Here is a 13327-nt window from a genome sequence, read left to right on the forward strand (position 1 = left end):
CATTGATCGTGAGGAGGTAGCGATGGATGTCGGCGGCAGCTGTAGACGTCGACAACAGGACTGTTGTGGACGACCTACAGTCTGGATGGCAACAACAACGAGAGGAAGAAGACGAACGATGAAGGACGGATGGTTGAATGGTGAGAAGGAAGGAGGCGCTGATATGATATGTCGAGAGAAATAAGATGCGTATGTTTTTTTTTCTTTTTTTAGGTTGATTAAAGTGTGCAGACCTCTAAAGACACAAGGCCAAGTCTGTGGCATGAAGAGCTCGCGCAGATGTTTCTATGTCTGCAGACTTCCGAAAAACAAACACACTGGAAGCTCGTATGTTTGCGCGTGGTCTGCGCGGCGCAGACAAAAGAGGTCACGCAGATCTGCAGACAAAAAACAAACAGCCTCTTAATGTTTCCGACACTTCTATTCATCCATCATCTTCAAGACTTGTATGCAAATTGAATAAGTCCATATATGGTCTTAAGCAAGCATCTAGACAATGGTTTGAAAGGTTTTCTCAATTCATGCTCAAAAAAGGTTTTATTCAATCTAAATTTGATTCTCTTTTTCATAAAGGATCTGGTATTGAGTATTTTACTCTTTTGGTATGTGTTGATGATATAATCATCACTGGATCATATTCCAAAGGTATTAATGACTTAAAAGACTTGTTGAGTCAAGAATTTGAGTTGAAAGATTTTGGTAGTTTGGGATATTTCTTGGGATTGGAGATAGCAAAATTTGTTGAAGGTATTTTCGTCTCTCAGAGAGATTATACTTTGTAGTTAATAGAAGATGCCGATTTATTGGGATCTAAAGCAAAATCTACTCCAATGGAACCAAGAACAAGTTTGTCTGATACATGGGCCATTTATTCAGATCCTTCTAAATATAGAACGCTTGTGGGTCGTTTGTTATACCTAAATACAACAAGACCAGACATTACATATGTTGTACAACAATTGTCCCGGTTTATGTCACAACCCAAGGTTCATCATTACAATGCAACTATTCGTCTCATACGATATTTGAAAGGATCCCTTGGTCAATGTATCTTCTTATCGTCTTCTTCTTCCCTGAAACTTAAAGGATTTTGTGATTCTAACTGAGCCAAGTGTAAAGATTCTAGAAGATCTATTACTGGGTTTTATTTATTCTTGGAAGATTCTTTGGTCCCATGGAAATCTAAGAAACAATCTACTACTTCTCGTTCATCTGCTGAAGCAGAATATTGTGCCATGGCCACAACTACATCTGAATTGGTTTGGTTAAAACAAATTCTAAAAGATTTTGGTGTCTGATTTTGTGTTGCTTTTTTATGATAATGATGCAACAATACAAATTGCCACCAATCATACATTTCATGAACGTACTAAACACATCGAAGTTGACTGTCATTTTTTGATGGATAAAATGGTTGATAAAACAATTAGATTAATGTCAATCAAGTCTGCAAATCAACTAGCAGATATGTTCACCAAACCTTTATCTGCTACTCAATTACAACCTTTTGTGGTCAAGATGGGATTGAAGAATATATATTCTTCCTCTCCATCTTGAGGGAGGAATATTGGAGCTTATTTCACTTTGGCTGTTATGTTAGTTACATGGATATATTAGTAATTTAATTTGTAATTAATTAGTTAAAAGTTTGTTACATGGAGCTTAATTTGTAATTAACTAGTGAGAACGCAGTTGGTTTTTGTTTTATTTGTTTGTATAAGTCTATGCCAATTTGGCTTATCAAGAATATACAGTTTCTCTTTCTCCCTTCCTCTAATATGTAATAAAATATGCGGTTTCAAAAAAAAAAAAAAAAAAAAAAAAAAAAAAAAAAAAAAACGTGTAGAACATTTGTAAACGGGCCGGATGAATTTGATTTATGCATAGTTTTAAGAAACGCGACATATCTAAGTTTAACTACCTCAAATATTTAAGGAGTTTTTGTTATATATTGTAAAGAAAAGGTTTCTTCTCTTTCAGCAGAGCCATGTCTATCCCCGGTGGAAGAAAAAGAAACTTCGAAGAAAAAGAAGACACGGATGATATCCACCGCGAGCCAGTGTCAGATCCTGTAGTTTCAGAAAGCCCACACCCTGGCTTGAAGAGGCGTGATTCCTTAGATATCGAGGCTGATAAATTTCTTGACAACAATGACACTGAGGTCAGTATTTCATTTCATACTTATTGACTTACTCTATCGATTTCCATAGATTTAAACTTTTTGGAATTAATTAATATTGATATTAATGTTTGTGATCGAAGGATGTTAGATAAAATACCAAAAAAAAAGACTTTCTTCACTGATTAATAACAGGGAACAAAATAAAGTATAACAGGGGACAGGATAAGAAAAACACAGTGGGGCAAATCTGCGCTTTATTCACCAAAAACAGAAAAGAAAGATACTTTGAACGTACATATTGCCACTCTATTTAAACAGCTAAAACTGAACTGAAAACTAGGAAAATGACCCTTCCTATCTGCATAAAAACAGGGACCTCATGACTACATGGGTTGGACTTATTCAAAACACTTAGAATTGGTAAAAAAGTAAATAAAAACGTGCTGCAAACTTGGATTACATTCACATTTCCCCCTTTAATCCAGAGTTTGATAGCTGCCTGACTCCAATTAAAGCTTGCATCTCCTTATGCTTCAACTTAGCCATTGCTTTTATGAGTATGTCTGCCTTTTGATCCTTGTTGCATACATGTGTCACTTTTATTTCACCATTCTCTACACACTCTCTAATGAAGTGGAATCTCATGTCAATGTGCTTGCTTCTCCCGTGAAAAACTGGATTTTTCATGAGATCAAGAGCAGACTTGTTGTCAACATACAAGGTTGCTGGTGCAACTCTTTCCCCGGTTATCTCAGTAAGCAGACAACGCAGCCATATCCCTTGACATGTTGCCATGGTGGCTGACATAAACTCCGCCTCACACGAGGACAATGCCACGCATCACTGTTTTGAGAGGACCAAGTGACCAAGTTCTCGTTTACATAGAACGCCATTCCGCTGGTGCTTCTTCTATCATTAACATCCATTGCCAGGTCACTGTCGGAGTACCCGGAGATTGTAACCTTGCCCTCTCCTTTAGTATAAGCTAAACCATAGTCTAAAGTGCCTTTCACATATCTGAGTATGCCCTTTACAGCTTGAAGGTGTTTCGTGGTAGGCTTTTCCATGAACCGGCTCACCACCCCAACAGCAAAGGATATATCGGGACGAGTATGAGTTAAATATCTTAGTCCACCTACGATGCTCTTGTACTCGGTTGGATCCACTAATTCCCCCTCTTCATCCTTGGTTAACTGCACTTTGTGTTCCAATGGACTTGTTGTGGGATTGCAATGTAGCATCCGGGTCTTGGTTAAAATACTCTTTGCATATGCTTCTTGTTTAAGAGTGATTCCTGCATCATCTTGATGTACCTCGATACCCAGATAATAACTCAAGAGCCCGAGATCACTCATCTCAAACTTTTCATTCATCTCTTGTTTGAAGCACTTCACTTCTTCATGGCAGTTTCCTGTTACCAGGAGGTCATCGACATATACTCCAATTATCAGAAATTTTCCTTCTCTTTTCCTCGTATAAACCGAGTACTCTTGTGTGCATCTTGCAAATCCCAAACTCTTCAAATATCTGTCTAAGCACGCATTCCATGCCCGGGGTGCCTGCTTTAACCCATACAGGGCCTTCGAGAGTTTATACACCTTGTTCTCTTCACCTCTTTTTACAAACCCATCAGGTTGAGACACATAGACTTCCTCCTCCAGCTTACCATTCAGAAACGCTGATTTCACTTCTAGATGATGCACACGCCATCCATTGCAACCTGCAAGGGCTAGTATTACACGTACCGTTTCAATTCTTGCCACCGGTGCGAAGACTTCTTCATAGTCGATCCCCTGCTTCTGAACATACCCCTTCGCCACAATTCTTGCTTTATGTTTCAGAATCCTTCCATTTGGGTCTCGTTTCACCTTGAAAACCCACTTTAAACCAATTGGCTTTCGATTCTTTGGAAGATCGACTAACCTCCAGGTATTATTTCTTTCAATTGCGGTCAATTCGGCCTTCATAGCATTGACCCACTCCGTTCTTTTCTTCGCTTCTGTATATGAGGTCGGTTCTTCCTCATCGTGAACCAGCATGAGACGCTCTGTGTGGTCGTACAGGTCCGACATAAGTCTATAGCGCTTTGGTGCTCCACCGCCTGTGGAGCTTGAGGCGGTACTAGGAGAGCCGACTTGCGAAACAGGCGTATTAGGTGTGTCTAATTGTGGGCTTAATTGTGGGTCTAATTGTGAGCTAATGGGCTGAGATGCATCTTCGATCCAATCTTCTTCAGGCTGTGACATCACATTTTCGTTTGGTGTACCAGGGATAGGCCCAACTTCCTCATGCTCATGCTCGTTGAAGTCAAACCCTTCAACTGTGAAACTCATTCCTGGTGTCGGCTTAATCTTAGTCGTCTTCTCCCATATCCATACCTTATCTTCTTCAAATACCACGTTTCTACTCACGTACATCGAACCTGTGATTGGATCTAGTAACCGATATGCCTTGGTGCCTTTCTCAACTCCAATATGCACAACTCTTTTGCTTCTATCTTCCAATTTCTTTCGATAGTTCTGAGCCACCATCATGTGTTCAACACATCCGAACACCCTGAGGTGTCCTACTTGTGGTTTTCTCCCGGTCCACATCTCATATGGTGTTGATTCCTTTAACGCTTTGGTGTTGAACCTGTTTAGAACATACACAGCATGGTTCACAGCTTCACCCCATAGAACATCAAGCACATTCATTGATAACAGGTAGCTTCTAACCATCTCCAGGACGGTTCGATTCCGTCTCTCCACAACACCATTCTGTTGTGGAGAGTATGGTGCAATGTAGTGACGATCCAAACCTGTTTCATTGCAATATGTGGTGAACTCGTTTGACAAGAACTCACCACCACGATCCATTCTAAAAACCTTCATCTTCTCACCTGTTTCAATTTCCACTTTTACCCTGAAGTTCTTGAACGTTTGGAAAGCCTCATCCTTTGTTTTCAACAAATACACCCACATAACTCTACTATAATCATCCACTAAGAGCATGAAATATCGATTCCCTGCTGGTGTAGGGGGTGAGACCGGACCACACAAATCCCCATGAACAAGTTCCAGCCTCTTCTTTGCTCTGTAAATCGTATGTGAGGGGAAGGAATTTCTTGTCTGCTTTCCCACTAAACACCCCTCACAAGGCTGTGAAGGAATGCTTATCCTGTGTAACCCTTCAATCAACTTCTTGTCTGACATGTGCTTCATTGAATTGAAGTTTATATGCCCCAATCTTGCATGCCACAACCACGTTGGGTCATTGATTTAAGCAGTCAGACACACTGCTTTAGCCTCTTCCAGCTCTATCTTGTAGAGTCTATTGGCTGATCTTTAGACCTTCATTAACAGTTTTCCAGTAGCATCATGAACCCATAAAAATGGGTCTTTTATCCTGATTTCATCTCCTCCCTCTGCTAACTGTCCCAAGCTAACTATATTACTACATAAATCGGGAATGTAGTATACCTCATTCAGCTTTCTTTGACTACCATCCTTGCACTGAAACACAATTGAGCCTTTTCCTTCAATTCTAACTTTGGATGCATTCCCAAACTTTACATACCCTTGAATTTTTTTGTTCAGATCACGAAACTTGTCCTTGTCACCTGTCATGTGATTGCTTGCCCCAGTGTCAAGGTACCACACTTTAGTTTGGTTCACTTCTCCTTCCCTTGTTCTTAACCTTGGATTCACACTTTCTTCATTTAAGAATACTTCACCGACTTCTCTATCTTCAAGGGATGACAATAAGAGGGCTGGTTCATTATCTTCTTGAATCAAGTTATTTTCTTGGTTTCTTTCTTTTCTTGGGTTCTTACATTCAGCAGCATAATGTCCATAGTCTTGACAATTGTAGCATTGTACACTACTTTTGTCTTGACTGTTGGACCCACCATTTTTTCCATTTTTTTGGTGTTGATAGCTGCCTCTTCCACGACCACCGCATCCACCGTCTCTGCCTCGACCCCTTCCTCTTCCCCGTGACGATCCAGATCCACCACGGTTCCCTGTTGGGGTGCTTTTGGAGTCACTTTCAGCCTTCTTCTTGTTCCTTTCAGTCCATTCTTGGTAAGTCATGAGAAGCTTTCTGTCATCCGGTTCACTATGACCTTTCATGCGTTCTTCATGTGCTTTCAGTCTCCCAATCACCTCTTCAACTGTCATTTCATCCAAGTTCCCAAACTGCTCCAAGGTTGAGGCTATTTGAAGGAATTTAGGAGGGACTGCTCTAAGTAGTTTCTTCACTACATAAGATTCTTCAACTGTATCCCGCAGTGTATGCATAGTGCTTACTATATTGCTCACTTTCACAGCGAACTCATCTACAGCTTCTGACTCCTTCATATTCAAGGCTTCAAACTTGGCCTTTAAAGTTTGTATTCTTGCTATCTTCACTCTGTCTACCCCCATAAACATGGTCTTCAAGGCATCCCAAGCTTCTTTGGCTGTTTTCTTCTCAGCCAATGACAGCAACAAATCCTCAGGTATTCCCTGATAAATGGCTGCCAAAGCCAACTTATCCTTCTTTACTTCTACCGCTGTATTTGCTGTTCTTGGTTCCACTGCATCCCACACTCCTTGGGCTTGCATGAAGACCCTCATTTTGATGGCTCATGCAGAGTAGTTGTTCCTTGACAGCATCGGGTAATGAAGAGTGACCATACCATCCTTCTCACCATTGTTGTTATTCCCTGTCATCTCTTCACGAGACTGGTATTTTGGCATGCACCAAGTTGTGCTCTGATACCAAATGTTAGATAAAATACCAAAAAAAAGACTTTCTTCACTGATTAATAACAGGGAACAAAATAAAGTATAACAGGGGACAGGATAAGAAAAACACAGTGGGGCAAATCTGCGCTTTATTCACCAAAAACAGAAAAGAAAGATACTTTGAACGTACATATTGTCACTCTATTTAAACAGCTAAAACTGAACTGAAAACTAGGAAAATGACCCTTCCTATCTGCATAAAAACAGGGACCTCATGACTACATGGGTTGGACTTATTCAAAACACTTACACTTGGTAAAAGAGTAAATAAAAACATGCTGCAAACTTGGATTACATTCACAAAGGATTGGAGAGTGATACTGACACTAGCTTTTCAAAGCTTAGGGGTAGTTTATGTCAACATCGGGACATCACCGCTGTATCTGTTTGCAACCACATTCACCAATGGCATCAAACATGAAGACGACATTTTAGGTGTTTTGTCCATCATCTTTTACACCATCACGTTAATACCTGTTATCAAGTATGTCATGATCATCTTACGCATGATAATGGAGATGGTAATTAATGCATCCTTTCTCGCTTGTTCTTGCTTATTCATTTGTTGTTAAAATCATAACAAATATATAAAAAGTACGTAGTTAGCATCAAATAATGTGTGCTTTGAAGAAACTAACTTGCTAGATTAATCATTATCAAATATCTGATGAAGTGTTGCATGCATGTTGTGGTGTAACAAGGGGGTACTTTTGCATTGTACTCCAAACTTTGTCGATACCCGAACGTGGGTTTGATCCCTAGTGAGCAAGCGGAGCACCATGAGGTGTGAAATTTTCGACTTGAGTTACCCAACAAGACTAACAAAATAGCTTCAAAGATCAAGAAAAATCTGGAGACTCGAACCTTTGTCAAGTTCTCACTTCTATTCGCTGCCATGCTTGGAACCTCCATGGTTATTGGCGATGGCATCCTCACACCCTCCATCTCTGGTCTCTACTTTTACCCTTTTAATTTCTTACATTCAAAATCGACTGATTTTAATAACGTTTAGTTAACATATCGTTTGTTTAATTTACTTTACAGTTTTGTCGGCTGTATCAGGGCTTAAGAACGCAACAAGTACCATAACAGAAGGTAAATTAACTTTGGTTTTGCGTAATTAGATAAAGATTTACCAAGTTTAACCATTTCTTCAAAGAAAAGGTTTAATTTATGACGTCATGGAAATCGTGTGATATGCAGGGAGGATCGTTGCGATATCAGTCGTAATCTTGATTACATTGTTCATGGTTCAAAGGTTTGGAACTGACAAAGTTGGATATACCTTCGCCCCTATCATTTGTCTCTGGTTCTCCCTCAATGTTGGAGTTGGTGTTTACAATTTCTTCAAGTTCGACCCTTCTGTCGCTAGAGCCATAAACCCTAAATACATCATCGATTACTTCAAACGAAACAAAAAGGACGCCTGGATTTCTCTTGGTGGCACTGTCATGGCCATTACTGGTACTTCTCCATCCACCAAACTTTTTTGTTTCAATTTCGTAAAAGTTTCTGTCTTTCTGACACTCATGATCATTCCATTTTATCAGGAACCGAGGCCATGTTCGCTGATGTTGGCCACTTTACAGTGAAATCGATACAAATAAGCATGTGTTGTGTGGTTTATCCAGCGTTGATAACAATGTATAGTGGTCAGGCGTCGTGGCTACGAAAGCACTCCGATGAAGTGTCGGATACTTTCTATAAATCGGTTCCCAAGGAGTTGTATTGGCTGGTGTTTGTAGTAGCTGTTTTGGCTGCAATTATAGCAAGTCAAGCGATGATATCGGGGACTTTCTCCATCATTAAACAGTCGCTTTCACTCGGATTCTTTCCGGTGGCGGATCCAGAACCAAAAGGCCAAAATATATAAAAGAAAAATATGATACAAATTAACCGGTGCCAAAGGAAAGTTTAACCGGTGCCAATTGTTCAATTACATAACAAAAACTTTTTTTTTTCTAAAATTTCCCATGGGATCAATTTTTAAGTGGGGCCATACACCCCACTTGTGATGCATTAAATCCGCCACTGATGCTTTCCTCTTGTTCAAACTGTTCATACTTCTAGTAAGTATGAAGGACAAGTTTTCATACCCGAAATGAACTATCTTCTTATGATAGGTTGTCTTCTTGTTACAATTGCATTCGGAACTACCGAAAAGCTCAGCAATGCTTATGGTTAGAATTCCTTATATTATACTAGCTTTTTAAGTGTTTTTTAGTTACATACTCGCCTAAAATGATTTATATATATATATATATATATATATATATATATATATATATATATATATATGGAGAAATGACTTAAGAGCCCAACGAAGTTTTCAAACCGTTCAAAAAGCTTCAATCATGTTTTGTGTATTCAGAAAAACCCAACAAACTTAACATTTGTTTATAAAAACTCAACTATGTTACATTTTTATTTAATTATATGGAAGTCTCCATATTGAGAAAATGGTTTACACCACAAGGAAAAAGGCCATTACCGGCGACAAAAGTCGCCGGTAAAAGTCCCAAAAGTCGCCGGTAAAAGTCCCAAAAGTCGCCGGTAAAAGTCCCAAAAGTCGCCGGTACTGATAATAGCGGCGACGCGTCGTCGGTAATGAGTCGCCGCTACTGCCTCGTCGCTATTGATCAGTTTGTCGCCGCTAATGATAATAGTCGCCGCTATTAGTATGTCGCCGCTAATGAGTAGTGTCGCCGCTAATAATGTTGTCGCCGGGAATGACATTTGTCGCCGGTAAAAGTGTCGCCGGCAAAAGTGTCGCCGGTAATGAGCTCTGTCGCCGGTAAAAGTGTCGCCGGTAATTTGTTTTCAATTTTTTTTTTAAATAATGATTTTCGTTGCCGGTATTAAATATCAAACATAATAGTGTCAAACAAACATCCTATTACAAACAAACATCCAAAATACAATTAAATATCAAAAGTCATACTATCCGAGTAGCAAAACAACAAAATTTTTACAATCTACTAAGTAGCAAAACGAGACAACATATGCAAATAAAACTCATTCTTACATACCCTCATCGCCGTTCCCATCGTTTCCTTGATTATTTTGGGATTGAAAAAACGAATAAAGCTCATCCCTACATGCCGGGTCGGCGAGCATTGCACGAAGATTTTCCAACTACATAATTAATAACAATATATATAAACTTATAAGTTAGATCGTCAAACATAAACAAAAACTATCAAAATACATTGTTATTTTTAAAGTAAGATAGAAAACCAAAGTACATTGCTCTATTTTGCACTTGGGACAAAAACCAAATTACCAAACTTTTTAGCAAATAACCACCACAAAACCAAAACTACCAAATCAACATGCATTTTACAATGCTAAAGTAGATTGCTATTTTACCTGTGATGGTGGTTGTGATGGTTGCGAAGGCTGTGGAATCGTCGGGAGACCAGAATGTTTGCGGCCAATGCCTCTAATGTGGCCACGTCGCTCTCCTAATACTTTCTCGAACGTAGCTCTTTCTTGAGTTGGCGTAAACTCACTTTCACCTTGAGTTTGTTCTAGCAGCTCTTCAACTAACCGATTCTGTAACTTCCAAAAGTGAGTAACAATTAAGTATAAATAAACATTTAAATATATGATAAAATTATAATTAAATACTTACATATTGTTGTTCCGATTCAGCAGTAACAAATACACCATTCTTATCGGTATGAGCTTTGCGAAATGTTTCCACTCTCTTAAGGTTCTGTTTAAGTTTAAAAATTAGATTATATTTTAAATAAATAATTACATGTATCGTATGGTACCTTCTTATAGCAAGTACTGCTATACGAGCTCGAACCCCCACAATTCACAATTGTTTGCTTTTCACGGATTTTTTTGTTCCTTTCTGAAGCAATTTTGTGTTCGTCAGTTTGAAAATACTCAACTGTCTTCTCCCAGGTATCAACAAGCATACCATCCGGAGGATTTGCCAATGCTCTCGGGATATCTTCATACCCTCCGACCATCTTGAAATATTCTTTTGCGTCGGCTTTACGCTCTCGAAAACCTCTTAACAAGGCTGCTTGAAAACTCTCTGTCAATAAAGTAGCTTGTGCATCCTGGTACATTTGATTGAGATCAAACTTTGTCTACAATAAAAAAAAAGTTAACCAAGTAAGAAACAATTATAGTTAAACCTATAAAATATAATTAAATAAATAATTACCGCTAAATGTTGTAATACAGTGTCCTTTATATCAGGGGAAACTCTTTTCCAACTCCATTTGTCGAAAGGGACCATCTGCCACATTGTTTTCCCAACTTCTCGGGAAAACATGTCTCCCGCCTCTCCTACGGGATTAAATGTGATATCCCTATCAAATTGCATGGGTATTGGTTTCCCCTGGTTCTGCAAGATTGCTTTTTCAAGCTTTATATTTTTTGCTTTTCCTCAAGCTTTCCTTCGGGCACGTCCCTCAACTACAAATGTAATTAAAAATTATTAGAAACGACATTTAATTTATGATAATTGAACAAAAATAGTAAATAAAAATCCATGATACGACTTACCGTCCAGCTCGTGCTGGCCAGGACCTTTACCACCTGGGAAAGGTGGGTCCTCAGCTCCGTCTCCCCCATGTCCACGACCCATGATAGCAACCATGGTAAACATAAACAACAGCCACACTCTCATCATTTCCTGAAAAATTATAAGATATACAAATACAATTTTTATTATAGATACACATTACATAGAAATAAACATTTAGATAGGAATAAACATTTAGATAGGAATAAACATTTCCATTTAAACTAGAAATCCAAATACAGTTCATATTACAAACACATATTACAAATACATATTACATAAGAACTATTCTAATCAGAATCTTCCTCATATCCTTCAGTGTCTTCTTTGGTATCATAGTCAGAATCGGTGTCATCGTAATCAGTATCGCAATCAGAAACATCATTGACTCTACCAGTTGGCGGAGGAACTTCAGATGCACTTTCTACATCAACAATGACTCTAGGAATGTTTTGAAAGTACATGCTGAAATCGATAAAAAGTGGAGCATCGGATGAAGAGATATTTTGAAGTACATCGACATCGTCTACATTTTCGTGTGAGACATTGTCAACATTTTGAACAAGGTCATCGTTCGATGGTAGATCCCAAATACTTCGATGATTAACATGCTCGACAACACACCGATGGTTATTGTTTGGCTCTCTGATGTAGAACACTTGTTTGGCTTGTGACGCATATATGAGTTGATCATCTTTGTATGCTTCGCGTCGTGTGTCGATACTGGTGAAACTATCACTAGAAATAACTCCTGTTCGAGTATCAAACCACTTGCAACGAAATAGTACAGTTGAATAATCATGTGTATACCTCAACTGTATAATCTCTTCTAACTGGCCATAATACTTCTCCCCTTTCTCACCCACCGCTAAAACCCCAGAGTTTTGTGTTGTACGTTGTGTGTCACGACTAAGTACCATAAACCTAACACCATTGACTATACATGCGGTGTAAGAATAGACATTTACATCTAAAATAATACAAAAATTAAGTAATAAAGAAATGAAAAAAAATAAATTAAAAATTTTTATTTATGCATTTTTTTAATTAATTTTAATTAAAATTACTTGTAAGTTAGCTTGGGTAAAAACTAGAAGCTTTCTAGTTTTTGTATATAAGTTTTTAAACAATTTTATAGTTTTTTTTTGTGTTTTTTTTTCAATTTATAAAAATAATGTATTTTTATTTTTTTTTTCAATTATAGCATCCTACTTATAAGAAAACCACATACTTTTACATACGTATTATGTTGTTGTGTTGTTTTTTTTTACCGTCGAGATTAAAATGTATATAAGTTTTTAAAGAATTTTATAATTTTTTTTGTGTTTTTTTTTCCAATTATAAGTTAACTATATAACTTATTGGTTAATTAATTTGGAGTTAGCTTGGGTAAAAACTAGAAGCTTTCTAGTTTTTGTATATAAGTTTTTAAACAATTTTATAGTTTTTTTTTGTGTTTTTTTTTCAATTAATAAAAATAATGTATTTTTATTTTTATTTTTTCAATTATAGCATCCTACTTATAAGAAAACCACATACTTTTACATACGTATTATGTTGTTGTGTTGTTTTTTTTACCGTCGAGATTAAAATGTATATAAGTTTTTAAAGAATTTTATAATTTTTTTTGTGTTTTTTTTTCCAATTATAAGTTAACTATATAACTTATTGGTTAATTAATTTGGAGTTAGCTTGGGTAAAAACTAGAAGCTTTCTAGTTTTTGTATATAAGTTTTTAAACAATTTTATAGTTTTTTTTTTGTGTTTTTTTTTCAATTTATAAAAATAATGTATTTTTATTTTTTTTTTCAATTATAGCATCCTACTTATACCAAAACCACATAGTTTTACATAATACATAAGAAGGTGAAATTCACATACTTTTACATA

At 37.5% G+C, this 13327-nt stretch overlaps 1 long non-coding RNA gene and 1 pseudogene across 1 annotated transcript; one reads left to right on the forward strand and one right to left on the reverse strand.

Annotated features, from left to right (window-relative positions):
* Positions 1-287: 287 nt before the first annotated feature.
* LOC145099208 (potassium transporter 19-like) overlaps positions 288-13327 on the forward strand; it is a 15534-nt pseudogene continuing 2494 nt past the window's right edge.
* LOC145100556 (uncharacterized) lies at positions 10318-10709 on the reverse strand. Its single transcript, XR_013705123.1, has 3 exons — positions 10671-10709; positions 10526-10609; positions 10318-10446 (listed from the first exon to the last, which is right to left on the reverse strand). It is a non-coding gene; the product is annotated as an uncharacterized LOC145100556 (long non-coding RNA).

This window comes from Lactuca serriola, chromosome 4 (genome assembly GCF_051521515.1).
Source record: "Lactuca serriola cultivar US96UC23 chromosome 4, Lser_US96UC23_V15, whole genome shotgun sequence".
Lineage (NCBI taxonomy): Eukaryota > Viridiplantae > Streptophyta > Magnoliopsida > Asterales > Asteraceae > Lactuca > Lactuca serriola.